The following is a 17,621-nucleotide window of genomic DNA, read 5'->3' on the forward strand; positions in this document are numbered from 1 at the left end:
GAAAATACAGGATCAAAGAATCTATGTAAGTTTGGAAAGTCAAAAATGGAAGGAATATCAGGAAGCTGACCTTTTGTATAATCTAACATGCCTTTCCAAATTTTAAGTCTTCTTATTACAAGATCTACCATATCACCTTTCCCCATTGAGCTTTAGGAAATAGGATTGATGACAAACTCATAAGAATGACTTTTACATAAAACTTTCTTTAAATAAGAGTATTCTAATGAAATTATTAGCTTTGCTTAATTATTTCTAGTAATTGATCATATTTTCTATAATAAATGACAGGAAAAGCATTCTTATTTCTTATCTTAGAATACATATAATTGTTCCTTGGCTCAAATAATTGATAGCAGCTGCATATATGAATTACAGGTATATTATTTTATTTGAGGACAGTGATTAAGATTGAACCTTCAAAGCAAAAGGCAGGAAGAGACTATGGCATAGTGGGAAAAAAGTATGGGGATTGAAGTCTGGAAGGCAGTTTTAAATCTTGCTTCAGATGTTTAAGAGCTGTATGATTGCCTCAATGTCCTCATCTATAAAATATGAGTAATAATAATAGTACTACCTATTTCTCACAGTTATTACTTATTATATAAAAGAACAATTCATTTATACAAAGGAGAAAAGTATTAGGAAAGAATAAAAGTAGTTTTTAATAGTCATATACAAAAGTTATTACTTTATTTCAATAAATTTTGATTGATCAACTCTTAGTTGCAAAACACTTGTCTATGATCTCAGAGTAAAATAGATAATAAAAGAACACCTACACAAATAACTACTTTATTAAATAAGTAACAAAAGAAAGTTTGACAAAAATACTTTGGCAATTCAGGTAAAGGATAGGTCATTTTGGTTGGAGGGAATCAAGGCAGGCTTCAAGGAAGATATGCCATTTTAACTTTTCTTTGAAGTATTGGTAAGAATTAGGTAGAATTGAGGAGTAGGAAAAAGAACATCCCAGGGGGCATGAGCAAAGAGAATATATGGGACAATTCCAGTCAATAGTCTAGTTTGACTATAGTGTATATAGGAATCAGTAGACATTAAGTCTCAAAAGGTAGCATGGGTTTAGATTGCAAAGCCTTAGAAATCCATATTAAGGAGTATTTGTTAGGCAATGATCACCTTAAAACCATGGAAGATATTTGAACAGGAAAGTGATGTAGGTGGAACTCATAAAATTAAATCATCTAATCCACAATGTGGGAAAGAAGGAAATAACTTCATAGGAACATGTAAGTAGTAAATCAGAAAACTAGGACTTGAACCCAGATCTTTTGACTCCACAGCTAATATTAAGTACAGGATATCATATGTCTATTCCAGGAAAATGGCTTTTTATAAAGGATTATTTGGAACTTAGTAGACTCTCCACCTGGAGCTAATCTTCCATCAATATTGAATCGACTCTGAAAATCACTTCTTAATTTCTCCTGGATCTGGAATGCCTCCTTCTGGTGGCATCTGGGTAGAGAGAATAGAGGTTAGACATTGAAGAGCTCCTCTCAGATTCCTCATCCAATTTCCCACCTTTCTACATCTTTAAAAAAAAAAATTCTCCTCTATTTTGGAGTCAATACTGCATATTGGTTCTAATGCAGAAGAGTGATAAGGGCTAGGGATTGGGCATTTAGAGACTTGCCCAGGGTCCCAGAGTTAGGGAGTGTCTGAGAAGAGATTGGAATCCAAGACCTCCCACCCATTTTGTAAGCCTAGTTTTCAATCCACTGAGCCACCTAGCTGCCCCCTTCATCTTATTTTTAATGTGTTGTCTTCCCCAGGTAGGTTGTGAGTTCCTTGAATGCATTGACTGTATTTTGCCTTTCTTTCTATGCTTAGTGCCTAGCAAAGTACTTGGCACATAGTAGATAACTAATGAATATTTATTGGATGGCTGAATATTTATATAAAATTGTTATAAAGAAAAATGGGACAGAATAAGGAAGTGTGGAATAACACCAGATTTCAAATCAGAGGATCTGATTTCAAATCTTGGTTTTTTTTTTTCTTTTATTAGCTTTGATCACTTTGAACTTCAGTATATCTGTCTTTTCAACTCCTAAATGAAAGGACTGGGATAAGAGAATTCAAAGGTCTCTTCTAGCTCTAAATCTATGGTTCTCTGATAGAAGAGAAATCAGGGAGAAAAAGTATAGAGGATTTTATAATAAAGACAAATTTAATCCATTTGCAGGCACTTTCCTGATAGTACAAAAATATTATATAATTTTGAATTTTATTTGTTCGGAATGCTTTGGAAAAAAATTCATGGTCACAAACTATCAAGAGAAAAACCAATACATATATAGATATGCAACAGCAAATTTCCATTGCTCTAATTTAAGTACTTATAAAGAGATGGCATTTTTCTTTACTTTTCCTAATCTATGTTTTAAAAAAATATTGTCATATTGTTGAAAAGAATACTTGCAAATCTAATGAACACAAAATGAATCATCAAGGTCATAAGGTATCTGCTGTTTTCTTCCCCACATTTCATCTATTCAAAATGTTTTTCATGGCACCTGGTTCAACTATCAACAGAGTTATAGAGTATTGCAATGACACTATTTTAAATATCTTTTGATTTCATATTAGAGTTGTGAAAATTAGAAGTCTCAAACAAAAACTAGTTAAGTTGAAAAAAAAGGAAATTATATGATTTAAAAAATTCTACCTAGGAAAAAGGTAGTTTTGTGTTGCATAATCATGCTGTTTACTCAACAAAGGGTCAAACCAAACATGGTGACTCATAATCAACTCAAAGTGAGTTTCACTTATTTATTCCTTTTATTCATAAACAATCATTTCAACAGATATTTTAAAGTACAAACAATTTACCAGGAAATATGCTGGTACAAGATTAAAAAAAAACAAATAAATGAACAGTTTTCACCATCAAAGAACTTATATTTTCCTGGGGCAAATGAGTCATCTAAATACTGTGGGGTCTAATAAATATGTATTGAATGAATGGTGATATGTTATAGGAGGATAGGAATTTGACTTGCATTTGAGAAATTAAATCATGCCCATTGACCAGTTCTTAGGAATATTTCTTATAATAGAAAAATAAACTTTGAAGATATGTTGGTGGATATTTGAAGTACCAGAAAAAGTGTACAGGTGAATTAAGGGTGGCTGTGTACCTTTAGCTATCCCACAGATACCTTTCTATTCAATCAAGTTGCCCAATTCATGAGAATACTATTTGGTGCCATGGAAGATTCTATTAAACTCAAAGCAAGCAGATATTTCTCATGCATATACCACTATGATCTTATTATTGTGATTCATCCAACATTTTCTGAATATAATATGTAAATCAACTCAATGCAATTCAACAAACATTTAATATGTTCTGATTCTATATCAACTGCTGTTTGGGTGCTTTGGATATAAAGACAAGCAAATTATACATGTCCTCAAGGAGCATACATTGTATTTACATAAAGAAAACTGCTAAATTTTATCTAACCCTTTCAATTTAAAAGAAATTGTCAGAAAGAATTATAATCAGAGATTTAAGGTTTAAAGAGACCTTAGAAGCTATGGAGTCCAGCCCCCTCATTTTACAAATGAAGAAACTGAGTTACAAAGAAGTTAAGAGACTTGCCCAGAAGCATAGCTAGTAAGTGTCTGACATGCAATTTGAACCCAAGACTTCCTGACTTAAAGTCAGTACTCAGTGGGTTTCTGTACTCAGACTGAACTGTTTTGAAATTTATTCATTCCAAGGACATGTATGACCTGAAAAGGGAGCTAGGAAAATATATGAGAAGTAAATATTTATTAAATACTAGTCATATACAAGGTACTGTGCTAAGTACTAGGAATAAAAAAAGAATCAAAAGACATTTTCTGCTCTCAAAGATTTCACAATCTAATATTGGACACAACAAGCAAATAAATATATACAAGCAATATATATATATATATGCATATATATGTACATGTATATATGTACATATATATGATAAATAGGAGATGATTAAAGAGAGAAAGCAAAAGATGTTGGAAAAAGCTTTCTAAAGTGGATGTGATGCCTTTGACAAAATACAGTATCCATTCCTATTGAAAACATTGAAAAGTATAGGAATAGAAGGACCCTTCCTAAAAATAATAAACAGTATATACCTAAAACCATCAACAAGCATTATATGCAATGGGGATAAATTAGAAGCCTTCCCAATAAGATCAGGAGTGAAACAAGGATGCCCATTATCACCTCTATTATTCAACATAGTACTAGAAACACTAGCAGTTGCAATTAGAGAAGAAAAAGAAATTGAAGGTATCAAAATAGGCAATGAGGAGACTAAGCTATCACTCTTTGCAGATGATATGATGATCTACTTAGAAAATCCTAGAGAATCAACTAAGAAGCTGGTAGAAATAATCAACAACTTTAGCAAAGTGGCAGGATACAAAATAAATGCGCATAAATCATCAGCATTTCTATATATCTCCAACACATTAGAGCAGCAAGAGGTAGAAAGAGAAACACCATTTAAAATCACCCTAGACAATATAAAATACTTGGGAATCTATCTACCAAAACAAACTCAGCAATTATACGAAAAAACTACAAAACACTTTCCAAAAAAATAAAACTGGATCTCAACAACTGGAAAACCATTAATTGTTCATTGGTAGGACGAGCTAACATAATAAAAATGACCATTCTACCCAAATTAATTTACCTATTTAGTGCCATACCTATCAAATTACCAAAAAACTTCTTTACTGAATTAGGAAAAACTATAACAAAGTTCATTTGGAATAACAAAAGATCAAGAATATAAAGGGAAATAATGAAAAAAAATGTGAAGGAAGGGGGCCTAGCAGTACCAGACATTAAACTATACTATAAAGCAGCAGTCATCAAAACAATATGGTACTGGCTAAGAGATAGAAGGGAGGATCAGTGGAATAGACTTGGGGTTAATGATGTCAGCAAGACAGTGTATGATAAACCCAAAGAGCCCAACTTTTGGGTCATGAATCCACTATTTGACACAAACTGCTGGGAAATTTGGAAAACAATATGGGAGAGATTAGGTTTAGATCAACATCTCACACCCTACACCAAGATAAATTCAGAACGGGTGAATGACTTGAATATAAAGAGGGAAACTATAAATAAGTTAAGTGAACACAAAATAGTATACCTGTCAGATCTCTGGGAAAGGAAAGATTTTAAAACCAAGCAAGAGTTAGAGAAAATTACAAAATGTAAATTAAATTGTTTTGATTATATTAAGCTAAAAAGCTTTTGTACAAACAAAAATAATGTAGTCAAAATCATAAGGGAAACAACAAATTGGGAAAAAATCTTTATAACAAAAAACTCTGACAGGGGTCTAATCACTCAAATATACAAGGAGTTAAATCAATTGTATAAAATATCAAGCCATTCCCCAATTGAAAAATGAGCAAGAGACATGAATAGGCAATTCTCAGGTAAAGAAATCAAAAGTATCAATAAGCACATGAGAAAGTGTTCTAAATCTCTAATAATTAGAGAAATGCAAATCAAAACAACTCTGAGGTATCACTTCACACCTAGCAGATTGGCTAAAATGAAAGAAGGGGAGAGTAATGAATGTTGGAGGGGATGTAGCAAAATTGGGACATTAATGCATTGCTCGTGGAGCTGTGAACTAATCCAGCCATTCTGGCTGGCAATTTGGAACTATGCTCAAAGGGCTATAAAAGACTGCCTGCCCTTTGATCCAGCCATACCAATGCTGGGTTTGTACCCCAAACAGATCATAGATAAACAGACTTGTATGAAAATATTTATAGCTGTGCTTTTTGTAGTGGCAAAGAACTGGAAAGGGAGGGTATGTCCTTCAATTGGGGAATGGCTGAACAAACTGTGGTATATGTGGGTGATGGAATACTATTGTGCTAAAAGGAATAATAAACTGGAGGAGTTCCAGGTGAACTGGAAAGACCTCCAGGAACTGATGATGCAGAGCAAAAGGAGCAGAGCCAGAAGAACATTGTACACAGAGACTGATACACTGTGGTAAAATCGAATGTAATGGACTTCTGTACTAGCAACAATGCAATGACTCAAGACAGTTCTGAGGGATTTATGGTAAAGAACACTACCCACATTCAGAGGAAGGACTGCAGGAGAGGAACCATAGAAGATAAACAATTGCTTGAATGCAGGGGCTGAGGCGGACATGATTGGGGATGTGGACTCGAAACTACCACACCAATGCAACTAACAACAATATGGAAATAGACCCTGAACAATGACACATGTTACAACCAGTGGAAATGTGCATCGGCCATGGGTGGGGGGAGAGCAGGGGGGTGAAGGGGAAAGTAGGGGCATAAAGTATGTAAACAGGTTAAAAATGAATATTAATAAATGTTTAAAAAACAAAACAAAAAAAAGTGGATGTGATTTGAGTGGGGACTTAAAGAAGCCTGGGAAGCCAGTAGTCATACATGAGGAAAGAGAACATTTTAGCTATAGGGGAAAGCTAGAGGAAATACCCAGAGCTAAGAGTTAGAATGTCTTATTCAGGCAAAGTCACAGATTTGAAGAGTATATGATGGCAAATAGAAGCTAACAAATAGAAGGGCTTCGAATTCCAAACAGAGGATTTCATTTTTGACCCTGGAGGTGAGAGGAAGCCATCAGAATTTATTGAGTGATCGAGCAAGGCAATGACATATTTGGACCTATACTTTGGGAAAATCACTTTTGAGGCTAAGTAAAAGATGACTTGGAATGGAGAGATTTGAGACAGGTGGTTCTATTAGCAGGCTATTGAAATAGTCCAGGAGTGAGCTGATGAGGGTCTATTCCAGGGTGGGGGCAGTATGAGAGGAGAGAAGGCAGTATATTTAAGAGATAAAGAAAAAAGTGAAATGGACCTTGTCAACAGATTGGATATGGGAGGTGATAGATAGTGAGGAGTTGGGGATAACACCAAGATAGCAAACCTGGGGGACTGAGAGGGTTAGGATAGTGCCGTTAATTGTAATAAGTAAAGTAGGAGGTGGGCAGGATTCACAGGGAAAGATAATGAGTTCAGTTTTGGACATATTGAATTTAAGCTGTGTAAGATTAAAAATCAATATCCAAATATTCCAAATACTCCAAGTGTTATATTAGATAACATTTATTGATAATAACTTGAAGTAAAGGAAAATAAAAAGCTAAAGCAAAGAAGGAGCCAACCCAGTCAAGGTCATGAGGGAAGAGAGAGAGGCAGAGTTACACTCAACTTACAAACTTAAGCTCACAACTTGGGGGACAAAAAGGAAAGGGATTCTGGGAAATACTAAAGGAATTCTGGAGAATATAGTCCTGGGGTAGAACATTCTAACTACACAGCTACCTATTGGATATCCAGTACAAGATATTTGAAATGCAATTGGAAATTTAAGTTTGGAGTGGTTAGAGCAGGATGGGTACAATGATCAATGTTGAGACAGTAATTACATTTATGAAAGTTGATGAAATAATCAAATGAAGTAGTATAAAGGGAGAAGAGAAGAAGACCCAGGAGAGAACACTCTGAGACACCTACATTTAGAAGGCTCTCTGGATGTAGGTCTAAAAAAAGGAGCGTAAGAATGAGAAATACATGTAAAATGAGAATGAATGTTGTCTCTAGAAAGAAGATAGTGTTAAAGAATAGTGGTGATCAAAACTGTCAGACTGCAGAAAGTTGGGAAAGAATGAAGATTGAATAAAGGCCATTGTTTTTGACAAATGAGAGATTATTAGTAACTTTGAAGAAAGGATTTTGTGGTAGAATTCTAAGGTCAGCTAGATTGTAAGGGATTCAAAAGAAAGTGAGAAGTATGGGAGGTGAAAAAAATGATTGGGAAAACAAAAGTCTGAGCTGCTAAGAATATCAATTTATTAAGCAAGGCATTCCAATTGTTCAACAAACTGGGATCAGGCCCCCTTAGTTTTAGCATTAGATCACAAATACAGGGGGAGACAGACTTCTACCCATTACAATTAATAAAGAAAAATCAAGAATTAAAAGAAAACAACCAGGATAAAAGAAATTAGGTAGGTCTGATATTTAATTGTAGGAAAATTTGGGAGGATTTTCAGAGCAGTTCCAGCTTTCTATGCTGCAAAGCTGCCATCTTGGCTCCACCCTGAGACTTTCCAACCTGAGAGGAGGAGAGCAAATAGGTGCAATTCCCTGAAATCAGAAAGAGTTGTCCTGTTCCCCCTAAGTGTCTGTTGCATTTGATCAAAGATCTCTAGAGACCATATGACTACATGAAAATTCTGGGACTCAGAATGTGCTGATTAAATGGATACTTCATATGGTTACTAGGATGGAAGGAGGCTTGGTGTTAGTCAGAACTGATAATCATTATTGTGTTGTTTGGCTTTTTATTTCAGGATGTTTATGTTTAAGTTTTCATGGTTACTTTGATGATATATAAATTCCCTTCTCAAAATTAGTGCATTATGAGTTCTCTGAGTACTTAAGATTTGTAGCCTGACTTATAATTCTAATTATGAATATATGAAAAACCTTATAGATTTGGCCTAAATATAAGTGATCCCTGGAGAGTGTGGGCAGCCCACTCCTCTATGAATTGAAAATGGGAAATGAAGGGAATTGAAGGGATTAGAACACTAAGTAGTAGTAGAATTGAATGAACCAAACTGACTCCATTTTGTGACTCAATCCTGGATCTATCTCAGTTTGCTTTCTGTTCAATTATGGGCTTAGAACCAAAAGTGAGAAAGATGTCTGATTACAACTTGTCATGCAATTGGCATGTATAGTTTAATATGCTCAGAAGCTCAAATCTTTATTTCCCTCAGTTATTTCATCTTTCATCTGCCACAAAATAGATAAAGTGAAATATTACAAAACCAGTTATAGATTTTAAGCATGTGGGATAAAATCCTAGAGGAGGAGGTAGAAAGACATCTGCACTGCATATGATGAGAAGTTTGAATAGGCTACCACCAGTATCAGTAATGTTAGTGACTGGTTGCATTATTGGATGTATTCATTAATGATGATTTTTTTGAATTAATTGTTTCTCAGTAGGATTAGACAGGTGGCAATATTCACCTGGAAAACTTGGAACAAATGTTTTATTATTTTAAATTTTTGTTAGGGGAGGCTTAGTGGATAGAGAGCCAGATGTGAAAATGAGAGACCCTATGTTTAAATTTGGCCTCCAACATTTCCTAACTGGGTGACCCAATTGCCTAGCTCTTTCTGCCTTGGAACCAAGTCTCAGTATTGATTCTGTGACAGAAGGTAAAGGTTTAAAAAAACAACTCTTATTAAGAAGCTGTTCTAATCCATTTTAGATAATAACAAGGAGACAGGAAATACAAAGGTTTATGAGGCAGGAGAAAATGCTTGGCATAGGAATATCTAAAATCAGAAGGTGGTCATTGATAGTTTGAATACTTATTCGAGATGGGCTAAGGTAAAAAAAATATGTCAATTCTACCTTCAAGATGTATTAGTCAATTATCAAACACTTATTAAACACTCACTATGTGCAAGACATTATGCAAAGAAAGGAAAAAACATAATCCTTGCCCTCAGAGAATCCACATTATAATAGAGGAGACAAAATGCTAACTGCAATATACACATAAGATATATAGAGTAGAAAGAAGTTAATTTGAGAGGAAAGTCTTGAAGATTGGAGGGAATATGGAGAATGAGCTCCCATAGAAGGTTGGATTTGAGCTGAGTCTTGAAGAAAGCTAGGAAAGTAGGCAGAATTGAGGAAGGAGAATATTTCAGAAAGGGATACAGTAGGTAAAAAGGACATGGATTAGGGAAATATAGTTTCCTGTGCTAGAAACAGGAATGAGGAGGTGCTTCTGGTTAATAAAATAAATGGAGGGGAATCAAGCATAAGATGTTTGAAAGATAAAAGGGAGAAATGTTGTGAAGAGCTTTAAATGTCAAACAGCATTTAATATGTGATTCTGGAGGTAAAAGGGAGCCACTGGGATTCATTTGGTAGCCTGGGGATAGTGACTTGGTCAGACTCAAGTTTTAGGGAAATTACTTTGCCAGCTGAGTGGAGAAAGGCCTAGAACTGAGGCAAGAGGATAAAGCAGAATACTCTGAGCATGAAGTGATGATGAATTATAATAGGTGAGTTATAGTGTCAGAGGAAAGAAGAGGACATTTGAGAGATTTTGTGATGCTAAAAATAATAAGACTTGGCAACAGATTAACGTAATTGTGTGGAATGAATATGAGTGAAGAGTCAGGAATGTCTGAATTTGGTATTCTATGTGCCTAGGAAGACAGGGGCTCCATTAATGTTAATTGCAAATTTCAGAAGAGGGAAGAATTTGGGGTGAAGAATCTCTTGCATACATCTACCTTACATCCTAGTTTTAGCAGCATCACCTATGAAGTACTATAAATAGCCTCTATTTGATCTTTTAGTTTCTTTTCTCTCTGCTCTTCACTCTATCCTTCACATGGTTGTCAAATATCATCTTCCTAAGGCATAGGTCTGACCATGTTATTTCCTTACTCAGAAAACTTCAGTGACTTCCCATTGCCTCCAGAATATACTACAAACTTCATACCTGGGGCCCACTGTAATCTGATTTTCATCTACCTTTCTAGCTTCATTTCATACTAATTTTAGCCATACCAGACTACAAATGATTTTCTAATGTGATACTCAATCTTCAACATCTAGACATTCACATAAACCATTGTCACCATTCTTTGAATGTATTTTCTCATAAAACAGCAAAATTTCAGTCATATAGGCCAGCAAAGGAGATCTGGACTAAACCACAAATGAAAAATAAATTCCAGTACAATATACTTGATATGTAGTCATATAATCTTTACTTGAATATCTCCAAAGACAAAGAATCTACTACCTCCTGAAGCTGACTATTCCACTTTTGAAGAACTCATTTTTAGGTTGGATTTGAACTGAATTTTAAAGAAAGTCATATTTTTCTTCCTTGCAAACTTTGGCTTACATACAGTCAAAGTTTGCTTTCTCGTGTATTCCACAAGCTGCTCCTAGTTCTCTCTGAGGCCATAACTTCATAATACAAGTGCAGCCTTCAAGTTTTTGAAGACAGTTATAATTCCTAAACTTTCTTTCCCTAACCTAACTTTTTCTTTTTTTTAACCTTACCTTCTGTTTTAAGGCAGAGCAGTCAGGGAAAGGCAATGGCTTAAGTGACTTGCCCAGGATCATAAATCTAGAAAGTATCTGAGGTCATATTTGAACCCAAGACCTCCCATCTGCAGGTCAAGTTCTCTAACCACTCAGGCACCTAGCTGCCTTTCAGACTTCTTTTTTTTATCTCAAACTAAGTATACCCTGTTCCCCCAGTTCGCCATCATGTACCATGTCATGTACCTTTTGCTTTACCTCTGTTAAACAAATAGAAATCTACATTTCCACATATCAGACATATTGCTATGGGGATTCTGTGACTAGTCAGTCACTGGAATCTCTCCTAACTCTAAAATTCTATCAGGTGGTGATTCGGTGATACTGTAGATAATCATTGTTTTAGAGTTCTTTCTGTAATGTGGCACAAAAAAGTAACATAAAATTCTAGATATGGTCATACTATTGTAGAGTTCAATGGCAAATCACTTCTTCAGATGAAACTACCTCTGAATGAAGCTTCAGATTCCATTACGTTGCATATTCAGACTATTGGCTGATACTGAGTTTACAGTTAAATAAAATCCCTAGATCTTTTTCAGAGAAACTGCCATCTGATTATGCCTCCCTCATCTCTTTTTTTTAGTCACTGAAGGTTTATATTTTTATTTTATTTTTTAAAATTTTACCTTTATTTTATTCCAATTACAAATGTATACATAAGTTTCCCAAAGTTATATGATTCATAATGTCTCCCACCTCTCTTCACTCCCCTGTCCTGGAGTTGACAAGCAATTCCACTAGTTTATATATGTATTATCATTTAAAACATATTTCCATATTATTCATTTTTGTAAGAGAGTAATCTTATATTCCAAATCATATACCCAATCAAATAAGTTTTTTTTTGTTTTGTTTTATCCTGGGACTCCATTCTAGGAGCATAGGGCCACAACCAGTAGGCAATGGGTCACACAGTCGCTCAGGGTCACCCAGCTTGGAAGTGTCTGCGCCGGGGTTTGAACCTAGGACCTTTCATCTCTAGGCCTGGCTCTCAATCCACTGAGCTAGCCCAGCTGCCCCTACTTTAGGTTGCAGTTTCTTTAGCAGATGTAGTTTTTACAGGGTGGGGTTGCTAGCCCCACGCCCAACCCTCCTCCGGGCTAGGGACTGTCCTTGGCCCAGGAGTGGTAAGGGTGGGCAATAGGGGTCAAGTGACTTGCCCAAGGTCACACAGCTGGAAGTGTCCAAGGCCGGACTTGAACCTAGGACCTCCAGTCTCTAGGCCTGACTCTCACTCCACTGAGCCACCCAGCTGCTCCAATCAAATAAGTAGTGGACATATATTTTTCATTTCCATTCCAATAGTTTTTTTCTCTAGAGGTAGACAGCATCCTTTTTCATAAGTCCCTCAGAATTGTCCTGGATCATTGTATTGCTGTTGGTAGCAAAGTCTATAACATTTGTTCATCCCACGATATTTCAGTTAGTGTGTATAATGTTCTCCTGGTTCTGCTTATTTCATTCTGCATCAGTTCACATAGGTCTTTCCAGTTCTTTCTAAAATTATCCTGACCTCATTCCTTATAGAACAATAGTATTCTGTCACCTTCATATACCATAATTTGTTCAGCTATTCCCCAATTGAGGGACATCCCTTTCATTTCCAATTCTTTGCCACCACAAAGCCCCCATCAATTGAAATTGATTATTTGAACCAAGGTATGAAGCTTTATATTTATCTTTAGTCAATTCAAGTCTATATTAACTTGTTCAATGGTATGTACTCTGAATATATTTATGAGTCTTAATTAGCAACTAGTGTGTGCTATATGGGAAGACATATGTTTGAGTCCTGCTTCAGGTACTTAATTGTTGTGTGATCCTGAGCAAGCCATATAACTTCTTCCTCTTGCTGTTGGCCCCTCCCAAGGAAGTCTCTCAGAGTTCCATAGGGTCAGCTTCTAGTCCCTTCCAAGATGACTGCTTAGTGATTGTTGATTTACCCCAATTCCACACTTATAGCAAGCCATATAACTTCTATGAAATTCAATGTCTTCAACTATAAAATGGAGATTGTAATAGTATATAAATGAGAGGGTTTATCTCAAGTGAGATAAAAGATGTTTAGCAATTTTCAGATCTAAATATACTATAAAATGTTCAGTTTTTATTTTTGTTAGTTGTAGTATCTTCATTATTAGTGCTATCTTCCTTAGCTTTGCATCAATCTGATAAGTAGGTCATTGATAAAATTAACAGTATAAACCAACCACATATTTCTGAGACCCTACACTGGAGACTTTTTAACAAGTTGACATTGAATCACTGATAATTACTTTTTGTTTCTAGCTATTTAATGAATCTTGAATCCATCTAGTTCATATTTATCTTAGTCAAGTGAAAACAGTGCAAGATGCTTTATCAAATGATTAGGTAATATATTGGTAAACTATATGCCATTTGCATGTTTTATCAATTTAATGACTTTGTCAATAAGTAAATAACATTAATCTGACATGACTGGTTCTACTATTTCTAAATGTTCACTGATCAAGACCATTTTAATGATAATTGTAGAATTTTACCAGTAATTTAAGTTAATTTCAATGGTTTCTACTTGTGGACTCCATTCTTAACAATTACATTTGTTTCTGTGCAATTCCTCAGCTTCTGCTTCATTTTTCATTTTTTCCAAGTATCACTGACAGTGACTCATTAATTACATCTGTAAGGAGAAGGTGTATCTCAGAAAGTTTTTGATTAATTGGATGAGTTCCTTCCAATCATGCTATGCCCATGAGTACCTACCTCAGCCAGAACCAGTTAATGGTGATTTGTTCATTACACCATGTCCGTTGCCAGAAATGTAAACATCTGAAATTGGGGACTTGCTCTTGTAACCAATAACACATATATCAAGAAACATATTTGACAGCTAGAAATAAAGATTCTAAAATTTTTAGACTTTAATCTGGTCATCATTTACCCCTGTACGTTCTTTGATGAGCATCTAAGTTTGGAAACTAACACCAAACAGCACATCTGAACCAAACACCTGATGGAAGTCACAATGGTGAATTATGATACAATCCATTTCCCTCCTTCCCAGATTGCAACAAGTGCTTTTTGTTTGGCATTGAAAATTCTCAATAATGGCTAATGGACTCCAACTCTCTAACACTACATGTCTTATGCTGAGAAGTCCCTTTTTCCTGTAACAAAATACATTGCTAAGAATGTGATCCCAGTGAACCCAGGGTTTGCAAAACACAGAACTACCAAAAAATAAGTATGCCAACACTAAGCACACATAGATCAACACTATTTTACAGCTAAATTCTATAATAATACAAGATCTAGCCAGGCCACAAAATTGTAATTGTCCTGATCTTGGATTGTTGTCAAATTTGCATTAAAACTGGCACCATGTGCCTTTTTGTACATATTATAGTTTCCAAATACTCATCCTCATCATTTGACATGATCTTGAACTTGACCAGTGACTGCCTCAAACTTTTATGTGGAGGAAGAATAATTTTGAATTCCCTAGGCAATATAGTCTTGGAAACTCATCTCCTGGATAAAAAATATATTCTTTGTAGCACTTACTTTGGAAATTACCTTTTGGTAAGTCAAATGTAAAGAGTTTCCAAATTGAAGAGTGTGAATTGGATCTTGTTGGACCATGCTTTTTGAGGAAAAGTGAAAATGATTCTTGTGATAACCTATTCAGTTACTTGTTTGTATCAAGCAAAACCAATGGATCATTCAGATATTGGAAGGGGATTCCTTAGACAGCAGTTTATCTTCACTTCATTTTACGTTCTAGGAGTGGGATGAGTCCAAACTACAGGATCATATTATTAGGCTAACGCGCTCTTTTTGGTTGCAAAAAATTGGAAAATGATAGAATGTCCTTCAATTGAGGAATGGCTGAACAAATTGTAGTATCTGTTGGTGATGGAATACTATTGTGCTCAAAGGAAGAAAGAACTGGAGGAATTCCATGTGAACTGGAAAGACGTCCAGGAATCGATGCAGAGTGAAAGAAGCAGATCCAGGAGAACATTGTACACAGAGATGGATACACTGTGGCACAATTGAACATAATGGACTTCTCTACTAGCAACAATGCAAGAATCCAGAGCAAGGCTGAGGGACTTATGAGAAAGAAAACTAGCCACATTCAGAGGAAGAACTGTGGGAAGAGAAACACAGAGGAAAAACAATTGTTTGAACACATGGGCTGATGGGGATATTGTTGGGGATCTAGACACTAAAAGATAACTCTAGTCCAACTATCAATAATATGGAATTAGGTCTTAATCAATAATATATGTAAAACCCAGTGGAACTGTGCATTGACTAAGTGGAGTTAGGATGGTTTGGGGAGAGGGAAATAACATGAAACATGTAACTATCTGAAAATATTCAAAATAAAAATAAAAATATAATAAAAAAATATTATTAGGATCAAGGACACATGACAAAACTAGTGGAAATGCGCATCAGCCATGGGTGGGGGTGTGCGGGGGGGGTTGAAGGGGGAAAGGAGGAGCATGAATCATGTAACCATGTTAAAAATGAATATTAATAAATGTTAAAAAAAAAAGAAGTATAGTGCATTTAAAGTGAGAATATATATTTAGGAGTAATTGAGCAATGTCTACTTGCATGAACTAATCTGCTTGGATTCACTTAATAAACAGTTGAATTCAATAAGTGTTTTTTTTTAGTCAATGTGATTGATAAATAATTAATGATTTTTTAAAAAGTTTTTTGAAAATTCTTTGAACACATCCAGGGTAACAAGTTGGAAGTTTTGAAGTTTTATGCATAAAATAGGTAAAGGATCAAGATCAAGAAATGGAAATATATTTGTTAATAATTTCAATTCTTTACTTATTTCCTTCAAAATCTTTATATAGTACTAGTGGTGAGCATATAGGTAGGAGTAGGCTGAAGCCAAATTTACTTACAAAAGTCCATTTTAATTTTTAAAATTTGGTTAAATTTTCCATGTGAAAATGTGTACCTCACATATTAATAAATATTTCAAATCAGAAAAAAAATATTATTAGGCTAAGGGAAGACCATAAGATTTTGTGGAAAAGAGACTGAATAGAATGTGAAAGAGTCATATTAATAGTGCTCAGTTCTATTCTGGGAAGTGCTCATCATCTCTTTGAATGCTGTATGTGTTTATCTTTTCTAGGTTTCCTATAAGTCCTTCATTCCATGTTCATTTTCTGTGGGACACAAAAATTATTCTATTTCTAATAATTATTTCACCATGATAATATATTTATAATGTGGGGACCCTCCCTATTTTGGATATTGCATGAGTTTATTAGGATATTTTCTTGGAGCAACTCAAGATAGGGTCATTGGGCCCAAATAATATCATGGTCCCTTTAGGTCAGTCCTCAAGATGAGACCCATTCAATGTAAAACCTGAGTCTTGGGGGAAATGTTATTCAAGGTTATGATTTACACATCTGTCATTAAAAAAAAATTAGATGACTTTAATTCATCAAGGGTAGCTAGGTACTACTCCCTTATCATCACCTTACTTATCTTGAGTTTCAATTCCTTATCATCTCTATTTCTTCTGTTCTTGCCACTACTAAGATTAAACCTCCTTGGGAGAGAGAAAAAGAGAATAGGAAGTAGACACTATTCCTTTTTTCTCTTTTTGTCAGTTTTTCTTTGTTTCCAAGAAGAATTCACATTCTTCTCTGAACTACTACAATATAGCAAAAACAAAGAAACCGTATATTTTTGTTGTCCTTAACTTTCCTTGCCAGTCCCAGCTCATTCTTTAGCAGTCTTGACACTATTCTTATAGTATTCTATCATGTTGTTAGCTTTCATCCTTTGTTGCATGCTTTTGCTTCCATCTTCCAAACGTGTCTTTCTTAAATCTAAGTTGTTTGTTGAGTTGTCTATGTATCCACATTGTTTTCTTTTAATAACTTTTCTTTTTCTTCCTCACTGGAATTGTTTCTCTTTGTGTCTTCAGAATTACATTCTCCAGAATGTTACTTCTCTCTTATGCTGACTTTCCCTATGAAATTTTAGTCTCTGGTATCCTTAACTTCCTCTTAACTCTTTGACTCTTTAAAAAACTAATTAATTAATTAATTAATGATATTTTCCCATGGTTACATAATTCATGTTCTTTCCCCCCTTCACTCCCCACTCCCAGAGCTGATGAGCCATTCCACTGGGTTATACATGTATCATTGTTCAAAACCTATTTCCATATTATTAATATTTGCAATAGAGTGATCATTTAAAGTCAAAATCCCCAATCATATACCCATTGAACCATGTGATCGAATATATGTTTTTCTTCTATGTTTCTGCTCCCACATTTCTTTCTCTGGATGTGGATAGCGTTCTTTCCACTAAATTCCTCTGGATTGTCCTGGATCATTGCATTGCTGCTAGTAGAGAAGTCT

This window comes from Gracilinanus agilis, chromosome 1 (assembly GCF_016433145.1).
Source record: "Gracilinanus agilis isolate LMUSP501 chromosome 1, AgileGrace, whole genome shotgun sequence".
Lineage (NCBI taxonomy): Eukaryota > Metazoa > Chordata > Mammalia > Didelphimorphia > Didelphidae > Gracilinanus > Gracilinanus agilis.